The sequence below is a fragment of the Mytilus edulis genome, chromosome 4, assembly GCF_963676685.1.
Source record: "Mytilus edulis chromosome 4, xbMytEdul2.2, whole genome shotgun sequence".
NCBI lineage: Eukaryota > Metazoa > Mollusca > Bivalvia > Mytilida > Mytilidae > Mytilus > Mytilus edulis.
Window position 1 is genome coordinate 20,525,082 of NC_092347.1, and position 27,062 is coordinate 20,552,143.

The 27,062-nt window shown below is 31.5% G+C and overlaps 1 protein-coding gene and 1 long non-coding RNA gene across 2 annotated transcripts in view; one reads left to right on the forward strand and one right to left on the reverse strand.

Moving 5' to 3' along the window:
- Positions 1-3,569: 3,569 nt before the first annotated feature.
- On the reverse strand, positions 3,570-7,175 carry LOC139519175 (uncharacterized). The gene is made up of 2 exons (XR_011663532.1): positions 7,033-7,175; positions 3,570-5,183 (listed from the first exon to the last, which is right to left on the reverse strand). It is a non-coding gene; the product is annotated as an uncharacterized lncRNA (long non-coding RNA).
- A 2,449-nt stretch (positions 7,176-9,624) lies between these two features.
- LOC139519179 (semaphorin-2A-like) overlaps positions 9,625-27,062 on the forward strand; it is a 69,200-nt gene continuing 51,762 nt past the window's right edge. The window contains exons 1-2 of the mRNA XM_071311043.1: positions 9,625-9,758; positions 16,880-16,938. The gene's annotated coding sequence lies outside the window, so the exon portion shown is untranslated. The remainder of the gene's footprint in view (positions 9,759-16,879; positions 16,939-27,062) is intronic.

Sequence of the window (27,062 nt, forward strand, 5' to 3'; positions counted from 1 at the left end):
CACTATTATATACAGTATAGTTTATGGGATCATATACATGACTATGTTTTATTCTTAAAAGTAAGAAGAAAAAATGTTTAGTGATAATTTTAAGTTATAAAGAAAACTAACCATAGGAAGATATAATGTATCCAACTTGAAGGCTTACCATAATAATTGCTCGAAAGGGTATCAGGATTTTGACCACAGATCACAAAATGTACATTTGTACAAATGTATATGTCATCAAAGAATGTAACGATAATTGCATTTAAGATGATTGTCTGTTGCAGTTCTTTTTATGTCCCATTTATGGGCATTATGTTTTCAGGTCCGTGCATTCGTTGTCAAGTTTTTGGTCAAGGTCAGGTTAAAGTTTTTGGACGAGGTAGTTTTTGATGAAGTTGAAGTCCAATCAATTTTAAACTTACTATAGTTATAGTTATTGACCCAGCAAGTTGGTATATTGGATTTAATCTGCACAGCTGTGGTGACCCTGATTAACCCGAACGACGTAGGAGTTCGGGTTAAAGGGTCACACGAGCTTGCAGATTAAATCCAATATACCGATTTGATTGGTCATTAACTGTTTTAACACATGACGCAATCAATTTACGTGAACGTTTCTAGACATGTGGACGATATTCCGTAATCCACGGATCCTAGGGAATTTTCTTGTAGGGTTAAGAAAGGGGGGCAATACGATTTTGGTAAGTTTAAATTAATAACCTTTTTATATTAAGACTTATTCTAAAATTGCGATTTAATGGTAGATTTTTTTGAATCGTTTATGTGTAGTTTCTGTTAAATTTATTCACAATTTTGATTTAATTAGTGACGATTAAGACAAAATTTACTATAGGGGCGGACCCAGCCATTCTAAAAGAGCGTCCAAACCGAGAGTAAAGGGGGTTCCAAATATATGCTCCCATTCAAATGCAGTGATCGTCCAAAAAAAAAGAAAATCCCCCCCCCCCCCCCCCCCCCCCCGAATCCGCCACTGCAAAATCATAACTGAAACTAAGGGTTCTTGAGTTTTTATTAATTGCGTTTGAATTTCTTTCCCTCAATGATAAGCGTAGAGAAAGATGTAATATTACCTAGATTCAAAATGTAAAAATAAACAGAAATACATTCTCTTTCCAATCTTTTACCCCCACCCCAACAAATTTCTTTTCATCTACTGTATTAATTCTTAAGACACGTCCATCTAAATGAAGTCTGATAGATTCCCAGCTAATCCCCCTGTTTTGAAACAAACTTAAATATGAATCTCATTAAATTCGATCCAAAAAAGTCTCTTTATAGGAATAGATATTCAAAAAGTTGTTATAAATTCCATTGAGTCTAAAACTAATCCAAATTCGATTTCTGTTATTCGGATATTCTTAGATACATAATAACATTTCTTTTTTGGCAGACTTAACAAAAATTGTTTTAACTATCTTTCTGACTTTAAAACACTGATTTAAGATTTACGTTGTACACAAAATATGATGAAATATTTTATGTCCAAGCTTAGATAAAATAAAAAAGGAACAATTAAGATACCTTTCTTTTTTCCTATTTTGAAACTACGATGTTTGTACAAAGTTCAACTTTGTCGTAATTTTAAGGCAAATGGCGGATTCGGGGTGGGGGTGAATAGGTCGTTCACCCTTGAATTGGACAAAGTATCGTGTTTCAGCATTATCAATATTGTTTTAAGTCTCGCTACACACGGTAATATTTTGTTTAAATTTTATTGAATAACGCCTCTTTCAAAATCCAGGAACCGCCCCTAAAAGTAAAAATAGATTTGAACTGTGCAGTATATCTGAGGTAGTTAATGCACATCTTTTCTGTGCATTATCCAGATTGTAGCATAGTAAGAACAAAGAGATTTTACCCTTGTCATGTGTTAACTAAACATGTTCCCTATGATATGATCTTTCTAATTTTAATGCCAAATTAGAGATTTTATCCCATTTTGACGGTCCACTGAACATAGAAATGATAGTGCGAATGGGGCATCCGTGTACTTGGGACACATTCTTGTTATATGTATGACTTCATCTGTTAGTTGCGAACTGATCGTCTGGGAGTACATGATTTATTGTTAGTTGCTGGCTTTGGACAAGCTTTCTGCTACTGCAATTACTCTTATTTCGGTGCTTTGTGTTAATTGTTTAAATGTAAGTTGTTTTATTTCGTTTCTCGTACCGATATTTTGAGTTAATTCAATTGCAACTGATTTTTATGCCCCATCTACGATAGTAGAGGGGCATTACGTTTTCTAGTCTGTGCGACCATTCGTTCGTTCGTTCGTCCGTCTGTCCCGCTTCAGGTTAAATTTTTTGGTCAAAGTAGTTTTTGATGAAGTTAAAGTCCAATCGACTTCAAACTTAGTACAAATGTTCCCTTTGATATGATCTTTTTTAATTTTAATGCCAAATTAGAGTTTTTACCCCAACTGAACATAGAAAATGATAGTGCGAGTGGGGCATTCGTGTACTGGGGACACATTCTTGCAATCTAATTAAAAACCGATCTCTCATTACTCCCGTTTTCTGATATGTCGCGTGCGACATATCAGAAAACGGGAGCAATGAGAGATCGGTTTTTAATTAGATTGACATTCTTGTTACAGTATGTTGTACAACGTGTACTGTTTCATCACCTTATAAGTTAAGGATTGAGCGCACGCAAAATATTTAACACTGCCACATAAATGTACTTGACGTTCGATAGCCCGATCTAAGTCAGGAGCCTGTTATTCAATGGGTTTGTTTGTGTTACGTCTGTCGACTGATATTTGATTTTTTGTAAATTGTTTTTTTTGTGTATATAATTATGAGTTAGTTTTTTGTTTGAATTGTCTCACATTTTTCAACCGGTCTGACTCCCTTTGAATTTTACTAACCCTTTATATGGATTCCAAGGGGTTCAGTAGAAAACCATATACATTATAATATATTGTGTGTATCTGAATTATACATAACCATGATAAAAGACAGAGTTTCTGACCTGCATCGATCTGTAGTCAAAACTCTTTCAAATATAAATTTACAGTAATACATTATGGTGCTTGTTTGTTGTCAAGTTTCTTTTATGCAGTAATTAAGACCTGCAGTATGTCAGACAACAACTCAACGACACAAGAAACACATATGTTCTTTAATAATAAGCAGATAACCCAAGAACTATTATATATATATGTCAAGCCCTTAATCGCCCCTAATTGAAACACACACGTGAAAGGGCCAAATCAGTTTAAGTGGTATTGTTTCTTCTCAGTATAACAGTGCCAAATCCAAGCAAGTAATGAATAAATGACAGAGCCATTGAATGAATCTCCAGTGTAGCGACGAGTACACGTTGTACATGTATGTACATGTTTGAGTCCAGGTTGAAGTAAATCGATTTTTTAAAAATACATTGGACAAATGTTGGACAGCATATACCAGCAAACTGATCAAACAAAGTATTGAACAAGGCAACAAATATCCAATGGCCCCTTGCATTAACAAATAATAGGCTTGACCGACAAAATGAAATTTCAGATCGACGGATACTATATAATACTTTAACTTTTGTACTTAATTCATGTGTAATTTGGCTTTAATTTTATTTAAATCAACAACACTGATCAAGTACATTTAAACGACATAATAAAAAAGAAGGCATATTCAAGAAACTGTTTTAAGAAATATGTTCTGGCGGAAAATCGTTTTCCTTTTCACACTTATTTTCTCCATAAACACGCAATTATTAAAAAGACATTCGACAATATCAATTGTAACATTTTTGCATCCAAATAGGTATAAATTTCTTAAATCCGGACATACAAACGACAGTTCTAGCACAGATATGTTATTGATGGATGTGTGGCTTAGGTTCATTGATCTTATATGGCAATGTTGATGATTGGATATTGAATACGAGTTGTCGTTCGTTGCACGTTCATTTACAGTCACTAGTTTTGCTAGAATGGGGTCTTCATTGTCCAATGTTTTATTACTGAATTTCATCCCAGTACGAGACCCAGGGAATCGCAAGTCTGTGATTCCACCACATGAAGCACTGTTAAGTAGTTCCAGCCATTTACACGACTGTAAAAGCGATGATATTCCCTTAGAAGTAAATTTTCCATTATTACTGATGTCCAACTTTCGGAGAGTTGTACAGAATCTGGAGATACTGAATAAACTTTGATCTGTTAATTGTATGCAGAAGTTTAAAATCAACACCTGTAAACGTTTGCATTTCAAAACCAATGATTCCACCCCCGCGTCATCAATTTGTGCACATGCCATAACGGACAGCCGCTGTAAGCGTGGACAACCTTTAGCTATTGCTGTCAAGGTACTACCAGAGATCGTATACGACCTACAAATGTGAATTTGTTCCAGAAATTGACAATTGTCTGCAATATTTACAATGCCTTCGTCTGATATATCCTCGCACCTGACTACGGAGAAACACTTCAGATTCGGAACGTTCCTTGCAATTAACTTTAGGCCGGCATCATTCACCCTAGTATAATCTAAGCTCAGAGCATTAAGGGATAACAAACGTTGCATTGACATGAACGTGTCATTCTTTAAATAAGAACTAGTTACATCTAATGATTTCAGATTCTGGAAATTCCCCAAAAGAAAACGTACGGTGTTGTTTTGAATAGTGTTGCAATGAATCGATAACGTCTTGGAATATTTGTTTCGAGAAAGTTCTTCCAAAATAAATAGAAATTCCACGTCATCTCCACTATAGTTAATATGTAAATCGTTTAGACTTAACTTTGATAATGTTTTTAAAATATCACGGAATAAAATGCTATCATCAAATCGGACACTTATTGATTCCAGATTAGTACATTCGGAAATAAAATCTGAAATGACACTCGTTGTTGCCAGAAATACACTTGATAAGTCCAAGTTTCGAAGATTCTTGAAATGTAGCTTCGGGGTTCGATGATTACAAACTTTCACTAAAATTCCTCATCTGTAAGAAGATGTTTTATATTAATGCATAGTAGGTCAATATTCTCCAGATATAGCGATGTCGTTTCTTCGCTGCGTCTAACGTCCAGTTTATACCATAAACGAGGTGCATGTGCCAATTGGTTCCAATACTTGGAAACGTTTCTGATCCGTAAGAGGAGGTCATGTTGTGGTAAGTATGATAATATATTCAAAATTAATTCCGGTGGTAAAGAATCCATTCTGAAAAATAAATATATATAAGTGAATCAATGATTGCTAAGATTACTCATGATATAATATTTCACTAATTATTATATATTTATTAACAGTAATTCGAAAATCATAGATTGATGGATTGTTGATTGCTTAACGTTCAGTGGGAAATATTTCTTGCGTGTTCGGAACGAAGTATACCATATGACCAATGGATCAGTTTAAAGGTTAAGCTTCAATTTCGATATCCGCTTTGTATTTGTTTCCATGAGTAGAGGTTTCCACTAGTCCAGGAATTAGTATACAAATACTAAAGCAAAGTACATGTAGTTGAAACGTATATGTCATGTAAAAGATTTTAAAAAAAGAAAAAAAGGACAAATTCCGTACTGTACAATTTATAATTTATCAGTCAGTATAATAACAACAAAATCTTAGAAAACTATTACGAAATTATTAAGAAATGAAGAAAACCACGAAATACAACAACAGATACAGAAATACAGAATCTTATTCAAAATTTAAAATTAATTTCACAAACCTTGAACGACAAAGATGGAGAAAATTTCAAGTCCTCAATTCAAAGCGAAAATAATCATTTGAGAAAAGAAATCTCAACTGAAAAACATAGTGAACCTCCTGCGACAAAAAACTATAAGATACCAGTGTAGAGTTATTTTTTTTTTATAGAGAACGTTCAGTATCTAGAATATTTTTGCTAACTACGTATTCTAGATACGATGTAATTGAATAAGATATTTACTAGAAAATGACGAGGAATGACGTTATTAATCTTGCTGTACATGTATGTATGGTGAGACGTAAATAAACTATTTGTATTGTATTGTATTTGTAGTGTAAGACATTTACAACAATTGGTATGTATTGTCTAAACTGATCAGCTACTGTCAGTGGTTATTTTTTATTCTTCATATCAAGGATTTGAAAATACTTGGTCATATCGCGTTCTAACTCTATAAACGGCTATATACGTTGTGCTGTTAATCGTGTATTACTAAGTTATTTTCATGACCATTATGACCGAGTATTAATCTTATCAATTACGAATTAATTTGTCAAACAGACATATTTACAATTTCAAGTCACTGTGGACTAATCATATTCTGTTAAACTGGTACCCATTTCAAAATGGTTCCGTAGAACCCTGTTTCTCGGCTGTGACTGTTAGTATCAGTGTAAATGGTGTGTAATTATATTGACCTGCGAAATAAAAGTCAGCTAATCATTAATTTAAAGTAAAACATAAACTTTAATCTGCAGGTGGTACTTTTATTTTAAAGAATGTGTTGGCCTAGTTTTATTACATTTCAGGAAAGTTTATTGACAGCTGTTGATGTCTGAAAATAATAAATATCATATATCTAAAAGCAGACTTTTTGAAAAGTTAACTGCCAAAAATAAAAAAAATAAGTACAAATATTGTCATTCAATACTTAGCTTTAGATATTCTCACTGGGTCATTACATTAGATTCTGCTAAATTAACTTTCATATATAATTCTATGTGTATTTAACAAAGTTGGTTATTTTGAAAAAAGTTAAGCATCAGAATGTAAATTGCAAACAGAACAAAGTCATTAATGTATCAGTTAGGCTAAAACGGAAAGAATATATCTTCAAAATTTTGCTCTTGGTGCTGTCTTTTGATCAAAAGAACGCTTCGCCCAAGTTTTCTGTGTAGCGCTTCTACTACTATAATAAACATATGTGATTATTGCACTTGTGGTGTTCCATATAAAATAAAATGCAAGAAGATTGTATTACAACATAAAACGCATCAATAAATATTATTGCAAACTGTGTCCTTAACGCATACCATTCAAATTACATGACGTGATAATACATGCAGCACTCACCTATTTAACGTGATATTTTACATTGTTAATTTAACCGTAATTTAACCGTTCAAGTAATCCAAAGATAACTGATTATTATTATGAATAGTCCAAGCTTCACCATTCTCGATACTTTCTAAGGGTTTAATCAACAACCGAAAACTAGGAAGTTGAAAATGAACTACCACAATCATATAATTAAATCTATACTATCGGTCTTTGAACAGCATGAACACTAAGTGGATTGCATGTATTTGGTACAATCGTCATGATAACTGGTTACTTTCAATGAATATTACTAAATGAAGAATGCTATACTAAATTCTTCTTTCTATGATTTATTCTCAACTGTGAACATTTTAATGACCTATCATTTTAGCTACTTGGGGTTATCTACAAAAATGGGGATTTTCGGAAATGTTACACTCACATTTACAAGAATAATTTGTATTCTCAATTAATATCATGTGGAATAAAAATATATCTAAAATTGATTATAATTATGCACATTTTGATCGATGTTGCGTTAAAACTCAAAATTGAGAAAAATACATTGTATCATGACTTCAAACAAAAACATATTGTCTAAATAGACTTGCACATTGATATTTCGCAATCTTTTACAATATTATAATGTGATGCATCTTGTAACCGACTTGGGAACTCATATATACGCAAATCGTTAACTCAATAACAATGGTCTGATTGTCTTGGTATCCTTTACTTAGAATTTCTTCAGGTTCATATCCCAAATGAATAAGAGTATTCTTGAGATACACGAATACATTAAGATCTGATTATCCTTCATGGCCGGAGTAAACCAAGTCATGTGAGAATTTGATAAAAGATTACTTTATGGTATTGGTGTTGCTCATTGTTAAAGGTCGTGTGGCTATCTAAAGATCATACCACGTCTAATTTGATTTTCTCCGAAACAAAATTAGAATAGAAATGGGGAATGTGTCAAAGAGACAACAATCGAAAAAAAAAGCAGAAAACAGCCGAAGGCCACCAATGGCTTTTCAGTACAGCGAGAAATCCCACATCCGGATGCGTGCTTCAGCTGGCCCCTAAAAATGTGTACTTGTTCAGTGATAATAGATCTGTTGTAATTTGATAAGGTTCATTATAATCATTATGCGTTATTTAAATATGGATTTATATATATATTCTCCTTATGTTCTCTTTTAGGTTGTAACCAGTCAGATGTATCTTGATATTTTTGAGATATTATCACAAAAAAATATTATAGATAAAAGGTATTTAAAGAAAATTATTCAATGATTTTAAATAAAGGTTACTTCCTTGATCAGATGTTTTCTTTATAGATTAAACTGAATTGAAAAAAATATACACATGTTATAGCGTGCCTGCATTGAACTACTGACTGTATAATGATATAATATTTATAATTTTAATTTATCATATTGAAAACATTGGATTCATGCTCAGTGAACATTTGATTCATATTCATTGAAGGAAAACTTCAATGCATTCATAAATGATGTATGCTGCTGCATATTTAATTTTAAACTGTTTCATTATTGTTTCATTTAAATATTTTTGCTGACAGGATTACTGATTTGTTAGATATTCTAAGTTTGGGTATCCTTTTATATTTTTGATAGAGGATTGTTTTTGAACCAAGGAAACCTATAGGTAAAAATAAAGTTGCCTCTTCGAAAGTTTTATTGATACAATATTATTTGGTTTTCCGTTTAACAAGATAAAATATGTGTGTCCAATGACCACGAATATGTTAGGTTACTCGAATCCACAATACCATCAACTCGTCTTCGATTTGGACTTCATCGAAGGTGACATTGATTAAATATTGTTGTTCCTAATCTAAGTTTTTAATTTTAAGTGTTACAGTAGTGTTTTATGGAAGGTCTTTCTGACATTATTTTCTTTTCGGTTTTGTTGTTTTTCGTTTTTTTTCTTTGACGTGTGGGTTTGATTTATCCCTCTACACTCTCGCCACTTTTCATCCGAAAGTTTTGCCGTTACAATGCAAATACAAGATATTAAAAGTTATCTTGCCATCAAATTCACGATTATATCAGATTCCATTAGCTTTGCTAGTATCTTCATGTGAAGAGGAGTGAATGTGACCGCAAGGGTAATCAGTCTTGTGTAAATAATAAAATATATTTAAACAAAACACTATTATTTTATATTTTCTTGAATCTATACTTTTATTAAATTAATTCTTTGTATATGATTGATGATGATTTATACATGTGTACTAAAATGATTTTAAATATAATATGTTATAGTTCAAACATTATAATTTTTAATATTTTCTGTCCCTGTACTTCATAAGTATTATCATTATAGTATATATATGTACAATCTAAACTTGAAAATGGCTGTCGATAATCTTTTTACGCAGTATCACCAACTTTTTCTAGTATGTTATATTTTAAGGCAGAACATTAGAAATTAGATCATGTCAATAATACATGTACAAAAATGTATATTTATAACATAAAAAACAAATGCATACTTAAAAAGCTTAGTGGGATACGTGTGTAAGTTGACGTGAGAAATTGAACCACAGAGACAATGATTTATGATATTTACAAACAAGGAAGTATCGAGTGGTATTATCTCAACTAATATTACTTCAAGTTATAAACCATTCAAATTGGCTTTCATGATTTGTGTATACAAATAGCCCACAACATGTGATGTGTTAAGGTTTTCCGGGTTCGGATACATGTAGTATGTCAATTTAAGAACAGGTAAGTTCTAAATATATTTTTTTACCTAGATGCAGTGTGATCTTAAAAAATACATCATTTGTGTGTATCTCTAGTATGAGTGCAAAATAGTGCGATTTTATCTAATCAAAATATTATAAAGTATAATTACATGGAAAGCACAAATCGAGAAGTGGTCGACATTAGTAAATATTGTTTCCGTGTGGATAGAGATACGTTTACCTTCACCAACTTTAATAGTATACTGATTGGCAATAGAACGCGCCGTTCTTATTTGATTTTGTCAAAACCTTTTTAGAATTAAACAAATCTGTCGAAGTTTTCGACTATTCAAACAGATAAAATATAATTCTCATGTAGTTTTAAAAGCTAAGGTTTAAACGACCCCAGACAAAGATTACCTAACATGCATATGGCTATTTTTTTGGTTCCTATTCTTAATATAGCTTTTCAACTGTTTAGGTCTGATATATTTTAAATGCTTTGGTTTAAACGTTCCTGATGAGAGTAAATACTAACAAACAAACAAAAACAAAAACCGCTTTGAACGGAGGTTATTAATTTAAAACTGTTATTTTTATTTTTAAATTCAAAGTTTTACCCCTAAAATGAAATTTAGTCTTATTATTTCGATTAATTGTGATCATAAAGACAAACTAAAATGCTTAAAAAATAAACCAATATCAGGTTAACGAGCTTCACCCTAAAGAGCAGCTTTATAATTTAATCTGTAGACTATTTTGAATTTTTATTTTGACCTCCTGTAGTCTTTTATAAGACTTTTGAAAATGAAAGCAAACGAAATGAGGACTTTAAATGTCAAAACTTTAATCAAATGGTTGACGATTATTGTATTTAATGGGTTTGGTTTACTAACCATACACAGGAAATCGATATAGCGTATGAATTATCCTTATTAGTACATGGCCGAGGAAAACAATTCTTCCGTAAACATATATCGAGATGAAGTGAAATTCCAACAAACGTGTGTTATTAGTACATTTACTCCCAGTTGCGATTTGTACTTTCTATACCATCTGCTGTATTCAAATAAATGTCTACTATATATTCTGATATAGTTTATGTCTTGCGAAATACATAATTATCAATTTCATCCATCTGCATACTATACTTATATTTAACTTCTTGTGAGTGTCTTTGACCTACGATTAATTGTTGTAATAAAGGTAACCTCTAGTCTGAAATACGATGTGCACTTTAAATTTTCTACATCTTCTATATATTGTAATTGATACATCCATGTTTTTTCTTATCTTGTTGAAGCATTATCTCTTTCTTTTAAGTTTAGCATAGTTGTACAAACTTTTCTAATCCTATTTTCATTCATTATAGTAATAAAAAGTACTCCCCTAACCACTAATAAATTTAATAATTGGTTTGAATTTTACAGACTAAGATATAAAATTTTTATTTTATTTTAAATTGTGTTTTGAATTTCTTCGTTTTATTTTATGTTGTAGAACATTTTGGTTTTTCCATTAGTTGTAGCCACGCTGTTCATCGTTGGTTTTAAATTATGTTTATTGTTAATATGAAAAGTTAATAGAAATATTATTTAATATTGGAATTTATTAAGTATTTTATGAGCTATCTTCTTTCAAATCAAATATTCATTGTACAAAATCCCCTATTCAGCATTAATTTTGATCTTAAGTAGTAGGATGTTGTTTTCAAATTTTTCACGCATTGTCCGTCGACATGGTCTATTGTTTGTTATACATTCAGTTTAAAATTATATATATTAAAAAGAAAACATAAATATCTTATTTTGAGAATCAGTCTGTTTATTAGAACTAAAAATTGTATTTGAAACAGTTTATTCAAAATGAAAACTGTTATCGTCATAGTCATGTTTTTAAACATAAAACCTTAGAAAAGATGTAATTGTGGTCATGACATTTGGATTCAATTCCATATGCATATATTGAAAGGTTCATTACAGATGGCTTATTTTTAATTTGCTTCTTTTTAAGGTGGAAAAGTAATATTCCTGTATGTATATAAACTCATCATAGATACCAGGACTAAATTTTGTATATACGCCAGACGCGCGTTTCGTCTACAAAAGACTCATCAATGACGCTCGAATCTAAAAAAGTTAAAAAGGCCAAATAAAGTACGAAATTGAAGAGCATTGAGGACCAAAATTCCAAAAAGTTTTGTCAAATCCAGCTAAGGTAATCTATGCCTGAGGTAGAAAAGCCTTAGTATTTCAAAAATTCTAAATTTTGTAAACAGTTAATTTATAAATATAACCATATCAATGATAATTCATGTCAGCACAAAAAGTGCTGACTACTAGGCTAGTGATACCCTCGGGGAAATAATATATATGCAAGTCTATGATTTCATATGAAATTATTATGTTAAAGCACGATTCATTTATAGTAAAGATACACATCACTGGTATATACGCTTGGATGCCCCTCACATTTTCAACAGTTCTGTTTTGCAACATACCCTTATTGTTTATATTAAAAACAATCCATACTAAGTCTAGTACATGAAATTTGCTTACTTTTAGACTATTGGCCTGTCACAAAAAGCTTTGTGCTTGTCACTCTCATTAATTTACCCACCACCACCAAATACACATATATATATATTTAGCTGATCTGCAACAATAACATCTTTATGCCTTATATATCATGTACTGTAGTACGCCGCTAGATTAAAACGGACGAGGAAAGGTAACACCCGACCAGCGAAAGCTCTTTATTGAGAGCCCAGGTGGTCGTGTGGTCTAGCGGGACGGCTGCAGTGCAGGCGATTTGGTGTCACGATATCACAGTAGCATGGGTTCGAATCCCGGCGAGGGAAGCACCAAAAATTTGCGAAAGCAAATTTACAGATCTAACATTGTTGGGTTGATGTTTAGACGAGTTGTATATATTATCTGTTTTTTCCCACAGAGTGAAAGCTTTAATTTGACATAGAAAATGTGGTTTGATGTGTTTTATCATTTTGATTTTGCCATTTGACTAGGGACTTTCCGTTTTGAATTTTCCTCGGAGTTCAATATTTTTGTGATTTTACTTTTTGCCAATTAGACAACTACTCATCAAAAACAAAATGACGTAGCATTTAACACTACAATAGGTCATTGTACAGTCTAATCAATGTGAAAACCCAGTTGTCAGCACTTTTGTGTTGTCTTGAGTTATCATTGATATGTTCATAATTATAAATTAACTATCTACCAAACTTTGAAATTTTGAAATACTAAGGCTTTTCAAACTCAGGAATAGATTACCTTAGCTGTATTTGGCAAAATTTTAAGGAATATTTGGGCCTCACTGCTCTTCAACTTCGTACTTTATTTGGCCTTTTTAACATATTTTTTATTCGAGCGTCACTGACGAGTCTTTTGTAGACGAAACGCGCGTCTTGCGCAGATATAAAATTCCAATCCTTTCTACGATGATTTTATTTACAACCACTGAGTCGGTGCCACTGCTAGTGGAGTTTTAATTCCCCTAGCGTAACACCAGCCCAGAAGTCGGCATGTATGTGTTGACTTGAGTTATCATTTATATGTTCATAATTTTAAATTAACTGTTTACAAAACTTTGAATTTTTGAAATACTAAGTCTTTTAAAACTCAGTTATAGATGACCTTAGCTGTATTTGGCAAAACGTTTAGGAATATTTGGGTCTCAACGCTCTTCAACTTCGTACTTTATTTGGCCATTTTAACATATTTGTTTTATTGAAGCGTCATTGATGAGTCTTTTGTAAACGAAACGCGCAATTGGCGCAAAAAAAAAACACTTTCTATCTTGATATCTATGATGAGATTATTGATTTGAGTTGCATCAAATAATTTTCAATAAAAAGTTTCAAATGACAATTGAATACGATAGGAAATCGGTTGTCTGATAAAATTGTTTGGAGATAATGTGTGAAGAGTTGACAAGTGAAAAATTGCTGTCGACCGAGTTATAAGGATCACCAAACACCTAACTTTATATCTAGAATACCAAAAGATTTTTTTTGCACTCGAAAATAGTTATTTTTTTTTCTTTCATTATCTGTTAGTACAACTGTAGTACAGAAGTTATTTAGTAGATCAGTTTTGCTTATGTGCTCTGTCTATATTCCATTTTGTTTTCCTTTGTTGACATATTTGTTTGTTTTTATAGTTATTAAGATTATAACAAAATGTGGACTGCTGTACTTCTATTTTAGACAGTTTTAACCAATAAAAAATTAAGAATGGAAACGGGGAATCTTTCAAAGAGAAAAGAAGCTGACCTAAGAGCAGAAAACAAGCCAAAAGCCACTAATGGGTATCCAACACATCGAGAAAATCCAGCACCCGCGCACCTTACAATGTATACTAGTTCAGCGAAAATTGACGTCACAACAAATCCCGAAACTAATAAATAAACCAAAATTACAAGAAAACTGACTATAGACTTGCAACGGCCAAAGGTTACTTTGAATTTTTTTTTTTTAATTTCTTGAATTTTGGATGGGTTGTCTGTTTGTGTGGTTTGTTATGTCTGTTTTGATTTTGTCATTTGATAAGAACTTTTCCGTCTTGAATTTTCCTTCGAGTTTTGTATGTTTGTAATTTTACTTTTTGATAGTATTTAGTTTAAACATATTTTATTGTCAAAAATAGGATTAGACACGGGTTTTGCTACTTAGAACGTCTTCTCCATTACATACAAATAATAAATAACCGAACAAAAAAAAATACATACTAATAACATTATAAACAATATTAATATGGAGACATTAAATAAACAAACATTTTTAAAATAGTAGTTAAAGAACTAATCAGACGTATCTACCAAGATAAGTTGTAGAACACTTAGTAGAGGTAGAGATTAACCGATATTTTACTGGTTTCTTGTGTACTATACGTAACCAAAAGTTCAGTGCATTTTTAAATTGTAATTCATGTTTAATTTGCTAGTTGTAATGTCTTTTTTAAAGGAAACTTCATGTATTATGAATAAATCAATTTTGTATAAATCCAAACTAACGGCCATTTTGCTGGTTTTGATTTGTATCATTGTTTCGTTTGCTAGATATTTTAAAAATGAATAAAGGAATTTTATTGTTAGGAGTTAAGGTATACGAATAGAATACAAGTTTGAAGTAATAAAACAATTCAATTCAATTCAATTCAATTCAATATTTTATTTACGTCTCACCTTATGTATAAAATTACACAATACATTTATAAAAGATACATTTTGTATACATAAGCCAATCTGTACAGATTTATGAGAGACGATAATCACTTAAAAGAATATGTATATGTACATGATAAATATTAAACATGAATGGTAAAATTATATAACAAAAGTATTTAATCATGTTAATTATTATTTACAATATAAAACTTCTCGTCGTCGTTTAAGAATAAAATTACAGGTTTTGGCACATACTCTTACAATATCTTGTTTCGAAAATAAAAATACCATTTTCTGACAATCAGTAAAACTATTAAAATGTTCATCAATATATGCGTGTTGACAATAAATTTTACTGTATTATATTTCCTTCATACTTTCTTAGATGCATTACCTGGTAAAATAAATGAATTTTTTAAACTTTCGCTCTCAGTTTTTTAAACTTTCTATTATTTAAACAAGTCTTTTTCCTTTTAAACATTTTCCGGTCGATATTAGGTTATTTAGTAAACTTGAGATATGGATAGTTTTTCTTTTTGTTTACAACTCCAAGTGCTTGTTAATTTATTTCTACTTTAAAGTTTACAATGTGGCATTAATATAACATATAACTGCCAATAGCCATCTTTAATAAATCGAAGAATGTACAAATAATCAACGTTCTATATAACCGGACTAAAAATCACATGAATGAAAAATCTAGCAACAACTTGACGTTTGTATTTGAAATTTTCGTCACAATTTGTAGGATATGTAGAATAAATGATTATAACTGAACTTCAAACTACGAATTGTGGCTCAACCTATTTTATGATGCAGCATCAAACAAACTTTTTTTAAAGTAGTTTTAAACAAGAGTGTCTGCTTGTTTAATTAGTTTATTCTGTCAGGTTAGAAACTAATGTTAATAAACTCAGCATAGAGACCAGAATTAGATAAGGTACACCAGAATCATCTGTGACGCGGGAATAAATATAAGAGAGAGTGATTATATAAATTTGATATTAAAACTCATAAGCAAAGCTAACACTTCCCATGCTAGGCAAAAATCGGAGAACGACGAAAAGACAACCAGCAGATATGCAACACTCAATACAGAATCCCGATCAACTAATCTAGGTGTTTCGGAACTGTAATATTTGTGACGATATCATGCATGCGACTAGTTGAAATTCTTCATTACGTTTGGTTACAAGTTATACACTCATATAGATACACTATACAATTCCCTGGTTCCTAATTTCAAGCATCGTCTCTGTCTACAGGCACGATTGTCGCTTATATATATGCCACGTATTCGTTTGTGTTGTCTTTCGACTCATACCGACATTCAAAAGTCACCATACTTATTTGAAATATAAATAATATACATAGAACTAGGGAAATAACACTAGTAAACTAATACAGATGAAATGAGTTTCTGTTAGGAAAATAATTAAATTTTACAGGTTTCGAATCTTTTTTTTCCATTGGGAATAAGAACTGTCCGGTTAGAAATGTTTTATTTTCTTCAATTATCTATTTTTTGAAGTCAGGGCATATTACTTTGCTACATTCGGTCCGAGTCTTGTGATAATGTTTTGTATGCGGATTAAGAAAATTCATGACCTTGTGATACTTTCAGTTAGATTTGTAGCTAGAATGCTACGTCGGTGTTAACAAAGCAACTGTCGGTCGATCATCATATTAAAAGATAAAAAATGATATCGGACATACATTTTGTATAAATTTTCAAAGTTAAAGATGAATTATGACCTATTATTTAAATTGGTTTAGTGTTCGTAAACATTTAACAGAAAGATCGACCTCTCCATTGCAAAAGACTATAAGTATCACTTGTGAAGCAAGTTCGGTCTTGATAGTGATATTTTGCTATTTTTAATATTATCGTCACTCATGTTATGCATAAACATGACTCTATTAGGTAATCATTCGATTCGAACGACTTCTCAAATATCAGTTATCTATTTTTAGAATCAAGTCTCTTGTTATAGATTTGAATACAGATTTTGGATGGACTGTCAATAAAAAAGGTACGAAATTTACATTTTATTTTTAAACATTACGTTAAATTTCATATGTTAATATTTAAATGTTTAATGTATTTTTGGAAAAAAATGTTAAACGTATGTATCAAACATGTCAAAAAGCAAATGTAATTGTTCTAGTTCCAAATCGATAGACACGGATCCTGTATGAACCTCTCGACATTTGTTTATGTTCTGTGTTAGCTCGCGCCTAATATTTACTGTACATAATATGGACTTTACTTTTACTGTTGACATATATTTCATACTAAGCAAATGTTAAAATACTATCATTTGCTCATGAGTAGACAACTAGATTTGCATACATTAATTGTTTGCGTCTTGAATAGCCAAAGTATCCATTTCTAATCTAAAATTAACAAAATCTGTATGAGAAACTACAAAGAAATCACCTAGTAAATAAGCTGTAAACATTAAGGATATCAAACAAGAAGGAAATATTTAGAGATATATTACCCGTGCTGTCAAACATTACTCATTAAGCTAACCTTACAACAAACCGACTTTTAACGTTGCATTCACGGGCTATATAAAATCTCTCAAAATTATAATATTGAACCTGGATAAGGGTAATATGAATATGGCCAACACATTTCCACATAACTTATGAGAAATTATTAAAATAAGCAGCTACAGCTGTTCGCCATCATGACTGTTGGTAGACGTATTTTCTCTCTAAAAGTGTATAAAGCCCAGAAGTTATCACGCCTGTAAAGTACATTATACCTGACTGGGTAATTGTTCTATATAAAGACAAGCATTAGTATACAACTGTTCCAAAGTCCCAAATCAATGAGAAAAAACAAATTCTGGTCACAATTCATCATATTGAAAGATAAACAAATGATGTGGTACACACATTTTGTACATATCTTTCACAGTTAAAAAGAAATTTTGATAAAAATTCCAAATTGTTTTGTGTTCTCAATGCTTAAACTTTCCATTGCAAAAGAAGTTAGTATAACACTTTTTAACTATTAACAGGTATCATTTTTTAAGCAAGCTTAGTCTTAATAGGTATGTTGTGCTGCATTTGATATTAAGACATTCATGTGACAAAATGTATGCATAAATATTACTTCAATATGTAATAATTGTTCATTGTACATCGATTTAAACTATTTTAAATATCGGTTATCTATATTTAGAATCAAGTCTCTTCCTTGTTAAGTCAAGTATACATTTTTATATATATTTTGGATGGACTGTCAATCAAAAGGTACAAAATTTACAGTTCATCTTGCAGCATAACGGTAAAATTCATATGGCAATACTAGTATTTAAATGTATTGCGATTTATTTTTAATAAAGATAACATCAAAAAGCAATCGGGAGACACGGATCATTTGTGCATTCCATCATGTTGTGTGCCATCCAGTAACCAATATTTACCGTAAATATTTTCATAAACGATCGAACTTACTTGTTTTATTGAAAAATATTGCATAAGCAAATGTAAAAATAATATCAAGTATTTCTAGATTTGCATAATTAAATTTTTCCGTCTTGAATGGACAATTAAATTATCTCTTTCTAATCTAACATTTAAAATCTCTGTAAGTTCATATCATTGTACCTCATGAAAAATTACAAAAAAAAAACATCGAAATAAAAGTAATTTTATGCGACTGTCATACAAGTGAAAGATATTTTCTATGTAAATAAACTCATGATAGATACCAGGACTAAATTTTGTATATACGTAAGACGCGCGTTTCGTCTACAAAAGACTCATCAGTGACGCTCGAATTCAAAAAAGTTAAAAAGGCCAAAAAAGAACGAAGTTGAAAAGCATTGAAGACCAAAATTCCTAAACGTTTTGCCAAATCCAACTAAGGTAATCTATGCCTGAGGTAGAAAAGTCTTAGTATTTCTAAAATTCTAAATTTTGTAAACAGTTAATTTATAAATATAACAATATCAATGATAATTCATGTCAGCACAGTGCTGACTACTGGGCTGGTGATACCACGTCATGGTAATAGCATGAAGGAAATATTAAGTGGAACATGAACTGTGCAGTCATTTAATTACTTCCTGCTTTTTATGTTGAAGTAGTAAAGTTAAGTGCAGTCAATAAAATATTTAACTATGATACTTCATGGAATGATTGGGTTTGACAATTTAATTTTTTTCTCCATCGGCCAGCAAATCAAGAAAAGTGTAATGGCGCAGTATACTTTTACTAATCCATAATCATCTTGCAAATCGGGGCGAAAGATACTAGAGGTACAGACAAACACATAGATCGAAAATAAACTGACACCAGCATGACTGAAAAATAAAAAGACAAACAGACAAATAATTGTACACAAAACACAACATAGAAAACTTAGGACTAAGCATTACGAACCTCACCAAAATCTTGGGGTGATCCCAGGTGTTCTACTGCTACATATAATGTTACAGTTGTACTTTTATTTTCTCTTGTTTAATCAGTAAGGGATCGATTATAATGCAAATGCGATTTCTTTTCAACCTTTTATTTAAAGAATTGGCCACCAGGTCAAAATTAAACTTAAGATTTAACCTTAAGTAAAATAAGAGAGATGGTTCGTTAATACTGTATCTTTTTCCTTATTTTTAAAGACAAGAATATTTCTACTTCAGTTTGTTTTTTACCCAAACATTGACCAGTTCTGAACAGAAAACAATTAAGTGCCTTTAACTTTCACATATGAATATAATCTATCAATGGAGTTATATTCTCCACTAAAGATTATATTGAATATTTGTCTTATTTATTGGAGCTGAATTTTGTATTATTTTTTACCTATTCATCTGACTTTTGACCTATTAAATTTTTTCACCTACATTGTTATTTCGTATGAATTAAAACGGGGAGATATGATATACATGGATGATGGTACAACAGACTTATTAGATAAAATGACCTCTTTGGTTTATATATTTGCAAGCTGGATCCTAAAAAAAAGTAAGGAGATGTGGTGTTCAGATTTATAGCACAACATTAATTGACACGATTGACTTCAAATACTTTACACAGTCTAAACAAAGTACCTTTAATCTTTTTCTCCTTCTTCTCAGAGTCACAGCGAGATTTTACGACAGCTAAGCCTACACCTTTGCAGTGAATGATTGTTGAATGTTGATACATCTTAATACTTTTTTTTTTTAATTTTCATTAATAAAGTTCTTATTTATGATCTCTATTGTGCGTTAGATTGAGACACTTTTTTTATATAACAAATGATATCAAATATTTGCTTGCAAATAAATATATAATAATAACTATGAAATAAGTCATACTCTTTATAATATCTTTGTTTCGTGTTCGTTCTTCTTACACACATTATAGAACTTTTAAGATAATACTTGCAAGCCTCGCCATTCATTACATAACGATCTATATAAATCACACATTCATATCTTTTAAAACAAGACAAGAACAAAACACATACAAGAGAATACCATAATATTCAGTAAACGTATTTTATGCTCTATGAGTAACCCTATCGGTCATGTTGGCTTGAAGACAGGGTCATCGGATAAAGGTTTTGACCAATGTACTCCAATATGATTGTGGCTAAAAGACGAACACAAAACATAACATTTGTTTTGAGGTCATAAAACGTTTTAATTTTAATGTCATCATTATCAGTAATATAAGATTAACGTTTTCATCACATAGCATTCTTCTGATCGATAATACAATGGGCTCGATTACATCTTTTTTACATCAGACTTTACCTGTGGTTTTCAATACTGTTTATAAATAAGCAACAGCGGATTACCTATGTTCTAATCTCGTAATTTGTCTTGGAAGGCACACATGATGGTAACGAATTTGAATTACTTTGACTTAAAAGGGATTGAGACTGGGTACATTGATGGTAGAAACGTTTCCCCTTATGTATTTGAATCAGTAAACATGTCACAGTTAGGAAAAGATCTTAATAAGTATAATTTTAGACCAATCTGATTTACTAGAAGCTTCCGATCTATGACCGTAAAAAATATCGCAAGTGATTTTTGAAACTAACTCAACGTACTTGTCAACCATTTCATGATGGTGACTCCGGCAATTCACATGTAGTGTAAATTTAAGTTGTTCTTCCTCCTAACTCAGATGAGGTAGTTTTTACGTAATAATCTTATTTTGTTAATTAAGCCCGTATAATGTGAACTTGTACGACTTTAATGTATTGAAGATATGGAAATACCTTGCGATGGAGCAGTATTTTCTGTCGTGCATTTGTTTAAGTTTATATGAGATGTATTAACCAACAGGAGTGAGGGATTTTGAACGACTGAAAATCATCAATACATGTGAAAGTGAAATTAAGAACATTGTAAGATGCTTTAATTTTGGTTATGTTGTGAGTTCTGCTTCATTAATATCTCAAACATGTTTCGTTTCTATGTATATTGATGTTTGCTTTCGTTACACTTTAGTGTTTCTATTGTTCCGTTGTTTTCCTCCTATATTTGATGTGTTTTCTCAGTTTTAGTTTGTAACCCGGATTTGCTTTTTGTCAATCGATTTGTGACTGTTTAACAACGGCAAACAATTGTGGCCTGTATTTAAAAAAAAATGATACTTGAAAACAATTAATTTCCAAGAAATGATAACATAAAGAATAACATCATAAAGAATAACATTATTTAAATAACCCTAAAAACTAAAACAAAAGAGAAACGTTAAATGATTAATGTATACCATTGTGTAGACAAATAATTCATTACCTGGTAATTCGATACACTGGTACATTAGCTGTACACGTTTTGACGTAGAAAGCGTAAGGTAAGGAAGATCGATTTTTATGTCAGATTAACTTTTGTGCATGTGTTTAAAAATTGTGTTTTTAGTGTATAAAAACGTCATGATTTATTGTGGTCAGAGGTATTTTATATATTTGTGTAAACTCTTGTAAAAGTCTGCTACTTGTATCAGAGGTTAGTAATATTAAAACTTGACCTCTAAAAAAATGCTCTTTTTTCTCAAAAAACAAAAACATAAACAAAAATAAAAACCTCAATTACACTCAATTATCATTTTGTTGAGGTTTTTACATACAGTTTGCATATTTGAACCATATACCGATGAACACCGCTGAAATATCGACACAAGTTATCAAAGGTACCAGAATTATAATGTAATACGCCAGACGCGCGTTTCGTCTACATAAGACTTATCAGTGACGCTCAAATCAAAATAGTTAGAAAGCCAAACAAGTATTAAGATGAAGAGCATTGAAGACCCGAAATTCCAAAAGGTTGTTTTATTAGGATTTTAAATGTCAATGGTATGTGTTTCTTTGTGTACTTCTTACATTTAAATTAGCTTGTTGTAAAACACAATTTAACCGATGACGAGACAATTGTAATTCGGTTATCAAATAATAGCATTTTTTCATAATTACCCTTGCAAGGTCTCAAGTTAAAACATAAACTAAACAAATCGTAAACAAATATAATATGTCTCATATCGGAACAGTCTTTTAAGTTTTAATTACGAGTTTATTGTTTGTCATGACACGACAAGTATATACATACTTATTTCAAGTTTTAAAGACATTCAATTTTGTTGTTTAAATTAAATTAAATTGTGTATTATAAAGAAAGGCAAACAGCTTTTGATGCATACTAATTGAATATAATCATATCAGAAATAATAATGGAAAAACGAAGGTAGAGTATACGTTAAGCTAGAGAAATATGGTTTATCGCATGAGCTTTGAACTTGTGTCAATTTAGCTGAAGTAGATATAAGAAGATGTGACATGAGTGTCAGAGATACAACTCGCCATCAAGGTCACAATTTGTAAAAGTTAACCATTTTAGGTCAAAGTATACATTATTGTGTCTAGGCCAGCTAAAGCCGCGCTCTGGTGCCGATTTTCACGCTGTGTCGAAGAACAATTTGTGGCCATGGGCTGTTTTATCTTCTCTATGGACAGGTTTTTTGCTCTTTGTTACATTCCCCATTTCCATTCTAAAATTAAATTTAGTAACTGCGAGTACTATTATTTCGGTGTTTAACAGTTTTTTGTCTAATGTATATTAAATCTTTTTTTCGCTTCATACCGATTTTTTTTAGTTAAGCCAATTGCAACTGATTTGTACATTTTGTTCTTTTACACCGGTGCTAGGGTATGGAAATGATTGAGTGTTAACACACATGTTGAATACCTCCATATTCTTTATTTCTAGAAGCCTGTAGTTTAGTGGTAGTAGCTGTTCACGTCGGGTTTTTTTCGTCTCACATTTTTTATATTAGATTTTTTTCTCTTTGTTAAAGGCCACACGGTTAACATAATTGCTTTAATCAACTTCATTTTAATCAAACACCATCTCCTGACTTTTATTTGAACAAAAACACAACAGTCATTGGATATAAACAAACGTAGGAAACCGACATTACAGCAACAGGTATCATCAAACGTACGCATTCGTTTTTATTCTGTAGTTAATCACCACTTCGATGTTAACATGCATATCTATTTTATAGTCATTTTTATAAATTTACTTTTTGCAAACGTATGAATTATTCTAAAGACTGCGGACTTTTTAAGTCCCAGACAGATAGCATTAGTCGTGTTTGGGTAAACTTTTTGGAACTCTTGGTCCTCAGTGCTCTTCGACTTTGTACTTGTTTTGACGCTCGAACTATTTTGATCTGGGCGTCACTGATGAGTCTTATGTAGACGTAACGCTCGTCTTGCGTATCAAATTATAGGGCTGGTACTTTTTGATAGCTATTATTTGTGTGTTTATCTGTCCTGTATGTTTTTCATTGTATTTGTAATGTATCCCTGTCCTGTAATGCTGTCATTTTAATGTAATATTTAACATTGTCATAAAAGTGGGAGGTGTGGCTAGCCACAAAACCAGGTTCAACCCACCATTTTTTCTCAAAATGTCCTGTACCGAGTCAGGAAAATTGCAATTGTTATATTATAGTTCGTTTCTGTGTGTGTTGCATTTTATTGTTGTTTTTATTGTGTCGTAGTTCTCTTATATTTAATGTGTTTCCGGAAGTATTGTTTGTTACGCCGATTTGTTTTCTTTTCAATCGATTTATGAATTTCGATCAGCGGTATACCACTGTTACCTTTATTTACCTTTATAAATACAAAGGACATGTTCCACTAGTTAAAGAAGAAGGTGAATATAAAATAATACAACCGATGTTGAAACTAGAAAAATACGCCTGAATATTTGAATTTATAAATATAAGTTAATTATGATAATCAGGTAATCACCATAAGACATGTTTAGATGTGTTTGGCAAAACGCTTAGGAATTTTTGGTCTTCAATGTTCTTCAACTCCGTACTTTATTTTGGCCCTTTAAACATCGAACGTCACTGATGAGTCTTTTGTAGACGAAACGCGCGTCTGACGTTTTTTATCCTGGTATCTAGGATGAGTTTATTTAAGTGATAATAATATATTTAATGAATACGTTTTTACCAATTAACGAAATATGGTTTAAACAAAAAGCAATTTGACATTGTAAACACCATACAACTACGTCCCCTGACTTAAAGATGATAAGTGATTGACCTCCACTGCGTATGTTAACATTATTTTCAAATATTCAAAATAAATCGTACGATTGGATGTAAATTATACAATTTTCATATCTATTCTTAAATAATTCTTCGATTTACGTAGTAGGGAGCATGTCAATATGATTGGTCGAGGGTGCTTATGGTAGTCGCTTTTGATGTTATTTTGGTAACCAATATAAACAAAATGGCGGCGATAGCAACGCAAACATGCTCGACGCTAAACAAAATTTTCACTTAGCAAATTTCATGAAGAACATTTTTTGCGTTATCCCAAATTTAATGACTGAATTGGACAAGTCTCGTGGGCAGGGTCTACGAATATGGAAATTAAATTTGTTTTCTCCATATAGCAAATGACCAACGGACTTTTATTCCCCCTAACCTGCAATAAATGACTTATTTTCATCAAAATGAAAGGAGACATCAACTGCCTTGGAAATCAAGAACGGTTAACACTCGCCATGTTTTGTATGGACATGTACTAAGTTAAAAGCCTGTTATTTCGTACGATAACTTATTCTGTTCAAATCCATTACAGTTAGACTGAAGGTAAAAAAATCCTTAGAATTTAGAATTATTCATACTTTTACAAACAGTAAAGGAGAGGTTCAGTAAGACCCCTTTTTGGCCCCAAAAAATAGCCGTTTTACAAAATTGTGATAATGTAATCGTGAAGCTATTTATTGGAGAGTAAAATGATTCTAAAACATAAATATGGGCTGTTTTTGACAATACAATGCACATATATCGGGTACTAGCATCATAAAGTCATGCTAAATTACTGAAATCTTCACAAAATTAGCATTTTAGTAAAATTTGAGACGGTTTCTGTCTAAAATGAAAGTGGCCGCATTCGTGTTCATTCATAATATTGAAATGCAAGTTGTATTTGACGATAATACATAATATATATAAAGGTTGAGGATGAACACGGATGCGGCCACTTTCATTTTTGACAAAAACCATCTGAAAAGTGACGATTTTTTGCAAATTTGATAGATTTTTCATATTTAAGCTTGGATTGGAGCGTTTTTGATAACTTAATCAGTTAAAATCTTTCACAAAAACTAATTAAATCAATTGAAATAGACACTTAAGTGTTTAAAAAGTGTCTAAAATATTTCGTCAGATGAACTTGAAAATGGAGGCCAAAATCAGCCCTTACCGGACCTACTCCTTTATAAAAATGACAATATAATTGATATACATGTCAACTCCGAAGAGTTGCTTAACCACATAATAAAAACACGTAAAACAACATAGGTCAGCACATAAGAACGACACAAAAGAACAACGCATTGTCTGTCACACAATAGGATTGACGCCACAAAATAGACGTCACAGGTAAATTTCTAAAAAAAATTGATAAAGTTGAAGATTAGGTTTGTAATTAGGGTATTTGATGTATTTATAACAATTACAATACTATTGATATAACAAGAAACAATTTATAAAAGTAAACCTTTATTGAAACCTACATTTCGTAGTGATTTTGTAATTTGCTATTTCAACATAGTTTAATTTGTTATGAATTAAGACAATGTATGATTCTCGTACTACTATCGCGAGGATACACTGGGAGACTATGTGTCAACCACCTGCAGTAGCACAATGTACTAGAAAAAGAAAATAACTTTTTTACAATTGTGTGCGTCCAAAGCACTTTTTTGCAAGTTCAATTTAGTCTCTATGAAATGGCTATTAATACAATATTTTAATCTGACATTAATAGCTCCGTTAGATATTTATTTATTCAGGTTAAAAACGTATGAATCTTTGTGCTATACTTCTATTCGATTTATTACTCTCGCTTTCAACATTCGTCTCTTGTTGACAGTTTTCGCATAAGGGATTTTGTGTGCGCAAATGAACTCAAGTTCGGTTTATTGTTTCATGTGTGACGGGATTGCTTCCATTAGAACATGTTTAAGATACTTCGTCAGCCGTAGGCGGTTCAGCTAAGGACACACTTCTTTAGATCAGTCGGTTAACGCGCTACCTTGTAACACAGAGGTCTCGGTGGAGACATGCGATTTTGTATTTAGTATCATGCTCTTCGGTTACATTGGCGCCCAACTAAAAAACCCACGGTGGTTACAGAGGAATTCTAGCTAGGGTATATTTGTGTAAGAGTATAAATGGTATGATGACTCTTGAGGTGGGGGAAGGGTGACGGGATTGCTTTCCTTATATCATGTGTTAGATACTTAGTCATCCATAGGTGGTTGAGCTAAGGAAATACTTCTTTATCTCAGTCGGTTAACAAGCTGCCTTGTAACACAGAGTCCTGGGTTCGAGTCCCGGTGGAGACATGCAATTTTGTATGTAGAATCATGCTCTCCGGTTACACATGTAATGGCTAGAATCCATAAGTCCGTTGAGTTTTTTTTTATTGAAATTTGGACATTTAATATATTGTTAAATTAATATACCACATCGATCGCAGGGAAATGTTACATGATATGTTGAAGGAATAAAGATATCAGAAGGACAGTCAAACTCATAGATTGAAAATAAAATGACAACGCCGTGGCTGAAACTAAAAAGACAACCAGAAAAATAATAGTACAGA